Here is an 8,466-nt window from a genome sequence, read left to right as displayed (position 1 = left end):
AGAGGTTGGGAAGAATACACTACCTTCCCTGTATGCACCCACTGCCCCAATTAAAAAATAACCAACTATAGTACAGGGAAGCAGCTAAGACAGTGAGAGGGAGTCTGGGAGTGGGCAGGGAAGGACACTCAGAATTAAAGGCATCAGTAAAGAGACCATGCATGTGCTAGGAGGGACGGAGGTAGTGCTGGATGAGTCTGTCTTCCTTGTAGACCTGTATAAATAAAAAGATAAGATTTTTTCCCCCCACCTCGGCCTAGAGCTGCTTGCCACCATCCCAGCTTGCCTTTCCTCATTGGCGAATGGAAGAGGGGACAAGCAAGTAATCACTGAATTGCAATCAGACCCACATCCATCAGCTTCTGGATCTTCTGTGATATTTACAGGATTCTTTTAAGTGTTCACTCAGAGCCTGGGGGTCCTTTTTCATCTGATATAGGATGAAATCCCTGTATGTGTCACTCATTATCTGCCACTGACCTCAGGGTCAGCACTGGCCCTCTGCTTCACATCTTCAGGGCTGCCATGCCTGTTGTACTGTGCCATCATACATCATTGGTTACTATCTGCTGCTTCCTTACAGTTGGAGTCCAGGTCTAATGTCTTTTGGTACATATCCATGGCTTTTGTATAGTCCCCTCACAGCTTCCAGAGCAGATCATTTCTGTGTATAGCCCTTGATGAAGGTTAGCTCTAGATGGATGCACTCTTCACAGTCCTTGAGTTCCAGCTGAAACTCCAGGATCTTGGTGTAGCAGGCAGCTTAGTTTCTGTACCATTTGGCATTTCTTGGGTTTTTTTAAATGGCTTCTGTATAGTGCATCATGGCCTGGTGTTAGTCCCCTTTCTGGAAACATTCATTGCTCTTAATCTTTTCCTCCAAAGCCAAGTCAGGGTTGATATAAGCCAGTTGTTCTTATTCCTTCAGAATATTCTCTTCCTGCTGGCACATCTTGAGCACTTCTTCTGGGGTTCAGTGCTCTGCCAGAGACTTGTTTTAGAAATGGATAGCGTCCTTGTAACTTTCTTATCTGAGATAGGAATTGCCAGTTTGGGCATAAGCTTTGGTGATATTGTGGAAGTCTTTTCTGTTCTCTCTGCCCACTTCAGTGGCTTCTCACAGAGCTCCTGGCATTTGTTGGAGTCACCCTTCTCAAAGTGCAAAGCTGCTTTATGAGTTATATGTCATATTGATAGGGTTCACCTGCTTGGCCCTGTCATAATGCTTCAGGGACTTGTCAAAATCTTTCTTCTTGTAGGCATTTCCCAACTCCATTCCTTTCAGTGCCTGTTTCTTGTTCTCTGGAAGATCTTCTTCCATTGGTTCTGCCTTGGCCTCCTTGTGGGGAGTGGATGAGGTGCTGCAGCCACTTCCTTTTCATCCATACTGTCCAGATCAATCCCAAGGAGGGCACAGAGTAGTCAAGGTGCCAGAGATCTTGTAGCTTCATGTCCATGTCTGAAAGCTTTTTCTGTAGCTTCTCTATGATTTCTTGTAGGTGGGGTCACTGAGCAGTGTTCTGGTCCTGGGATCATTCAACAACTTGTGGTACAGATTAGGCAACCTGAAAGCATTCATGAACTTCCTGTCGGCCAACCTGGTCTCCATGTTCTGCAAGCCCTCTTTAAGCGGGAAATAGTTGGCTTCATTTTTTTTCCTCTTTATTAACTTGAGTATTTCTTATTTACATTTTGATTGTTATTCCACTTCCCGGTTTCTGGCCAACATCGCCCTAATCCCTACCCCTCCCCTTTTCTATGGGTGTTCCCCTCCCCATCCTTCCCCCATTACTGCCCTCCCCCCAACAATCCCCTTCACTGGGGGTTCAGTCTTGGCAGGACCAAGGGCTTCCCCTTCCACTGGTGCTCTTACTAGGCTATTCATTACTACCTATGAGGTTGGAGCCCAGGGTCAGTCCTGTATAGTCTTTGGGTAGTGGCTTAGTACTTGGAAGCTCCGGTTGGTTGGCATTGTTGTTCATATGGGGTCTCAAGCCCCTTCAAGCTCTTTCAGTCCTTTCTAAGTTTCCTTCAACGAGAGTCCCATTCTAGTTCAGTTGTTTAATGATGGCATTCGCCTATGTATTTGCTGTATTCTGGCTGTATCTCTCAAGAGAGATCTACATCCGGTTCCTGTCGGCCTGCATTTCTTTGCTTCATCCATCTTGTCTAATTGGGTGGCTGTATATGTATGGGCCACATGTGAGGCAGGCTCTGAATGGGTGTTCCTTCTGCCTCTGTTCTAAAAGTTTGCTTCCCTATTCCCTGCCAAGGTATTTTTGTTCCCTTTAAAGAAGGGGAGTGAAGCATTCACATTTTTGGTCATCCTTCTTGGAGTTTCATGTGTTTTTGCATCTAGGGTAATTCAAGAATTTGGACTAATAGCCACGTATCAATGATTGCATACTATGTGTGTTTTTCTGTGATTGGGTTATCTCATTCAGTATGATATTTTCCAGTTCCCTCCATTTGCCTATGAATTTCATAAAGTCATTGTTTTTGATAGCTGAATAATATTCCATTGTGTAGATGTACCACATTTTCTGTATCCAATGGTCTGTTGAAGGGCATCTAGGTTCTTTCCAGCTTCTGGCTATTATAAATAAGGCTGCTATGAACATAGTGGAGCATGTGTCTTTGTTATATATTGGGACATCTTTTGGGTATATGCCCAAGAGAGGTATAGCTGGGTCCTCAGGTAGTTCAATGTCCAATTTTCTGAGGAACGTCCAGACTGATTTCCAGAATAGTGTAACAGTCTGCAATCCCACCAACAATGGAGGAGTGTTCCTCTTTCTCCACATCCTCGCCAGCATTTGCTGTCACCTGAGTTTTTGATCTTAGCCATTCTCAGTGGTGTGAAGTGTAATCTCTGGTTCGTTTTGATTTGCATTTCCCTTATGACTAAAGATGTTGAACATTTCTTTGGTTTTCTCAGCCATTCAGCATTCCTCAGCTAGAATTCTTTGTTTAGCTCTGACCACCCATTTTTTTAATAGGGTTATTTGTCTCCCTCGGGTCCAACGTCTTGAGTTCTTTTTTATTTTTGGATATAAGTCCTCTATCTGTTGTAGGATTGGTAGATCTTTTCCCAATCTGTTGGTGCCGTCATTGTCCCTAACAAAAGTGTCCTTTGCCTTACAGAAATTTTGTAGTTTATGAGATCCCATTTGTGGATTCTTGATCTTAAAGCATAAGCCTAAGATCAAGTGTTCAGGTGTTTTGTTCAGGAAATTTTCTCCAGTGCCTATGTGTTCGAGATGCTTCCCCACTTTTTCTTCTATTAGTTTGAGTGTATCCGGTTTGATGTGGAGGTCCTTGATCCACTTGGACTTAAGCTTTGTACAGGGTGATATGCATGGATCGATCTGCATTCTTCTACATGTTGACCTCCAGTTGAACCAGCACCATTTGCTGAAAATGCTATCTTTTTTCCATTGGATGGTTTTGGCTCCTTTGTCAAAAATCAAGTGCCCATAGGTGTGTGGGTTCATTTCTGGGTCTTCAATTCTGTTCCACTGGTCTATCTGTCTATCTCTGTACCAATACCATGCAGTTTTTATCACTATTGCTCTGTAATACTGTTTGAGTACAGGGATAGTGGTTCACCTGGAAGTTCTTTTATTGTTGAGGATAGTTTTAGCTACCCTGGGATTTTTGTTATTCCAGATGAATTTGCAAATTGTTTTTGTTCTGTCTAACTCTGTGAAGAATTGGATTGGTATTTTGATTGGGATTGCATTGATCCTGTAGATCGCATTTGGTAAAATGGCAATTTTTACTATATTAATCCCACTAATCCATGAACATGGGAGATCGTTCCATCTCTCGAGATCTTCTTCAATTTCTTTCTTCACAGGCTTGAAGTTCTTATCATACAGATCTTTCACTTGCTTGGTTAAAGCCACACCGAGGTACTTTATATTATTTGGGACTATTATGAAGGGTGTTGTTTCCCTAATTTCTTTCTCGGCTTGTTTCTCTTTTGTGTAGAGGAAGGCTGCTGATTTATTTGAGTTAATTTTATACCCAGCCACTTTGCTGAAGGTGTTTATCAGGTTTTAGTAGTTCTCTGGTGGATCACTTTTGGGATCACTTAAATATACTATCATCTCATCTGCAAATACTGATATTTTGACTTCTTCCTTTCCAATTTGTATCCCTTTCGTTGTCTTTTGTTGTCTGATTGCTCTGGCTAGAACTTCAAGAACTATATTGAATAAGTAGGGAGAGAGAGGACAGCTTTGTCTAATCCCTGATTTTAGTGGGTTTGCTTCAAGTATCTCTCCATTTAGTTTAATGTTAGCTACTGGTCTGCTGTATATGGCTTTTACGATGTTTAAGTATATGCCTTGAATAACGATTCTTTCCAGGACTTTTATCGTGAAGGGGTGTTGAAGTTTGTCAAATGCTTTGTCAGCATCTAATGAAATGATCATGTGGTTTTTATCTTTCAGTTTATTTTTATAGTGTATTACATTGATGGTTTTCCATATATTAAACCATCCCTGCATGCCTGGGATGAAGCCATGATCATGGTGGATGATTGCTTTGATGTGCTCTTGGATTGGGTTTGCCAGAATTTTGTTGAATATTTTTGCATCAATATTCATAGGGGAAATTGGTCTGAAGTTCTTTTTCTTTGTTGGCTCTTTGTGTGGTTTAGGTATAAGAGTAATTGTGGCTTCATAGAAGGAATTTGGTAGTGCTCCATCTGTTTCAATTTTGTGGAATAGTTTGGATAGTATTGGTATGAGGTCTTCTATGAAAGTCTGATAGAATTCTGCACTGAACCTGTCTGGACCTGGGCTCTTTTTGTTTTAATGACTTCTTCTATTTCTTTAGGAGTTATGGGGTTGTGTAACTGGTTTATATGTTCCTGATTTAACTTCGGTACCTGGTATCTCTCTAGGAAATTGCCCATTTCTTGCAGATTTTCAAGTTTTGTTGAATATAGGCTTTTATAGTAAGATCTGATGATTTTTTGAATTTCCTCTGAATCTGTAGTTATGTCTCCCTTTTCATTTCTGATTTTGTTAATTTGGACACACTCTCTGTGTCCTCTCATTTGTCTGGCTAAGGGTTTATCTATCTTGTTGATTTTCTCAAAGAACCAACTTTTGGTTCTGTTGATTCTTTCTATGGTCCTTTTTGTTTCTACTTGGTTGATTTCAGCTCTGAGTTTGATTATTTCCTGCCTTCTACTCCTCCTGGGTGTATTTGCTTCTTTTTGTTCTAGAGATTTTACGTGTGCTGTCAAGCTGCTGACATATGCTCTTTCCTGTTTCTTTCTGCAGGCACTCAGCGCTATGAGTTTTCCTCTTAGCACAGCTTTCATTGTGTCCCATAAGTTTGGGTATATTGTACCTTCATTTTCATTAAATTCTAAAAAAGTCTTTAATTTCTTTCTTTATTTCTTCCTTGACCAGGTTATCATTGAGTAGAGCATCGTTCAATTTCCATGTATATGTGGGCGTTCTTCCCTTATTGTTGTTGAAGACCAGCTTTAGCCCATGATGGTTTGATAGGATGCATGAGATTATTTTTATCCTTCTGTATCTGTTGAGGCCTGTTTTATGACCAATTATATGGTCAATTTTGGAGAAAGTACCATGAGGAGCTGAGAAGAAGGTATATCCTTTTGCTTTAGGATAGAATGTTCTATAAATATCTGTTAAGTCCATTTGGTTCATGACTTCTCTTAGTCTGTCTATGTCTCTGTTTAATTTCTGTTTCCATGATCTGTCCATTGATGAGACTGGGGTGTTGAAATCTCCTACTATTTTTGTGTGAGGTGCAATGTGTGCTTTGAGCTCTAGTAAGGTTTGTTTTATGTATTTAGGTGCCCTTGTATTTGAGGCATAGTTATTTAGGATTGAGAGTTCATCTTTGTGGATTTTTACTTTGATGAATATGAAGTGTCCTTTCTTATCTTTTTTGATGACTTTTGTTTGAAAATCAATTTTATTCGATATTAGAATGGCTACTCCAGCTTGCTTCTTCAAACCATATGCTTGGAAAGTTGTTTTCCAGTCTTTCACTCTGAGTTAGTGTCTGTCTTTTTCTCTGAATTGTGTTTCCTGTAGGCAGCAGAATGCAGGTTCCTCGTTGCGTATCCAATTTGTTAATCTATGTCTTTTTATTGGGTAGTTAAGTCCATTGATGTTGAGATACATTACAGAATTGTGAATGTTGTTTCCTGTTATTTTTATATTTCGATGTGAGATAATCTTTGTGTGCTTTTCTTCTCTTTGTTTTGTTGCCAAGACGATTAGTTTCTTGCTTTTTCTAGGGTGTAGCTTGCCTCCTTATGTTGGGCTTTACCATTTATTATCCTTTGTAGTGCTGGATTTGTAGAAAGACATTGTGCAAATTTGGTTTTGTCATGGAATATCTTGGTTTCTCCATCTATGTTAATTGAGATTTTTGCTGGATACAGTCACCTGGGCTGGCATATGTGTTCCCTTAGGGTATGTATGACATCTGTTCAGGATCTTCTGGCTTTCATAGACTCTGGTGAGAAGTCTGGTGTGATTCTGATAGGTCTGCCTATATATGTTACTTGACCTTTTTCCCTTACTGCTTTTAATATTCTTCCTTTGTTTTGTGCATTTGGTGTTTTGACTATTATGTGATGGGAGGAATTTCTTTTCTGGTCCAATCTATTTGGAGCTCTGTAGGCTTCTTGTATGTTTATGGACATCTATTTCTTCAGGTCAGGGAAGTTTTCTTCTATGATTTTGTTGAAGATATTTACTGGTCCTTTGAGCTGGGAGTCTTCACTCTCTTCTATACCTAGTATCCTTAGGTTTGATCTACTCATTGATTTCTGGATTTCCTGTATGGTTTGGACCAATAGCTTTTTCCATTTTACATTATCTTTGACAGTTTATGTTGATGATTTCTATGGAATCTTCTGCTCCTGAGATTCTCTCTCTATCTTTTGTATTCTGTTGGTGATGCTTGTATCTATGGCTCTTTGTCTCTTCCTTTGGTTTTCTATCTCCAGGGTTGTCTCTCTTTGTGCTTACTTTATTGCTTCTATTTCCATTTTTAATTCCTTTACCTGTTTGTGTTTTCCTGGAATTCTTTCAAGAATTTTTGTGATTTCTCTCTATAGGTTTCTACTTGTTTATTTATGCTTTCCTGCATTTCTCTAAGGGAGTTATTTATGTCCTTTTCGAAGTCCTCCATCATCATGATCATATGTGATTTTAAATCTAGATCTTGTTTTTCTGGTGTGTTTGGATATTCAATGTCTGCTTTAGTGGGAGAATTGGGCTCTGATGATGCCATGTAGTCTTGGTTTCTGTTGCTTGGGTTCCTCCGCTTGCCTCTCGCCATCAGGTTGTCCCTGATGTTACCTTGTTCTGCCAATTCTGACAGTGGCTGGACCGTCCTATAGGCCTGTGTGTCCAGGGTGCTGTTGCCCTGTTTTCCTGTTTTCTTTCAGCCAGTTATGGGAATAGAGCTTAATTGCTTCACAGTAGCGCTGTAAGGCATCATCAATGTTTCCAGCACTCAGGACCTCATGTAGCTAATGCACCTACTCTATAGCCTGGCCCAGAACCCCATTGAATTGAATATGTACGCCTTGCGTACCCAACACAAACCCTTCTTTTTTTATTTTTCTTATTATTTATTTATTTATTTTTCTTATTTGTTTTTTTTTTTATTAACTTGAGTATTTCTTATATACATTTCGAGTGTTATTCCCTTTCCTGGTTTCCGGGCAAACATCCCCCTCCCCCCTCCCCTTCTTTACGGGTGTTCCCTTCCCCATCCTCCCCCCCTTGTCGCCCTCCCCCCAACAATCTAGTTCATTGGGGGTTCAGTCTTAGCAGGACCCAGGGCTTCCCCTTCCACTGGTGATCTTACTAGGATATTCATTGCTACCTATGAGGTCAGAGTCCAGGGTCAGTCCGTGTATAGTCTTTAGGTAGTGGTTTAGTCCCTAGAAGCTCCGGTTGCTTGGCATTGTTGTACATATGGGGTCTCGAGCCCCTTCAAGCTCTTCCAGTTCTTTCTCTGATTCCTTCAACAGGGGTCCTATTCTCAGTTCAGTGGTTTGATGCTGGCATATGCCTCTGTGTTTGCTGTATTCTGGCTGTGTCTCTCAGGAGAGATCTACATCCGGCTCCTGTCGGCCTGCACTTCATTGCTTCATCCATTTTGTCTAATTGGATAGCTGTATATGCATGGGCCACATGTGGGACAGGCTCTGAATAGGTGTTCCTTCTGTCTTTGTTTTAATCATTGCCTCTCTATTCCCTGCCAAGTGTATTCTTGTTCCCCTTTTAAAGAAGGAGTGAAGCATTCACATTTTGATCATCCGTCTTGAGTTTCATTTGTTCTAGGCATCTAGGGTAATTCAAGCATTTGGGCTAATAGCCACTTATCAATGAGTGCATACCATGTGTGTTTTTCTGTGATTGGGTTACCTCACTCAGGATGATATTTTCCAGT

At 40.6% G+C, this 8,466-nt stretch overlaps 1 pseudogene; it reads right to left on the bottom strand.

The window, feature by feature from the left end:
* Positions 1–326: 326 nt before the first annotated feature.
* The window catches only part of LOC116888102, a 14,441-nt pseudogene continuing 6,301 nt past the window's right edge, over positions 327–8,466 (bottom strand).

This window comes from Rattus rattus, chromosome X (genome assembly GCF_011064425.1).
Source record: "Rattus rattus isolate New Zealand chromosome X, Rrattus_CSIRO_v1, whole genome shotgun sequence".
NCBI classification, from domain to species: domain Eukaryota; kingdom Metazoa; phylum Chordata; class Mammalia; order Rodentia; family Muridae; genus Rattus; species Rattus rattus.
This window is presented reverse-complemented; position numbering and strand designations above follow the sequence as displayed.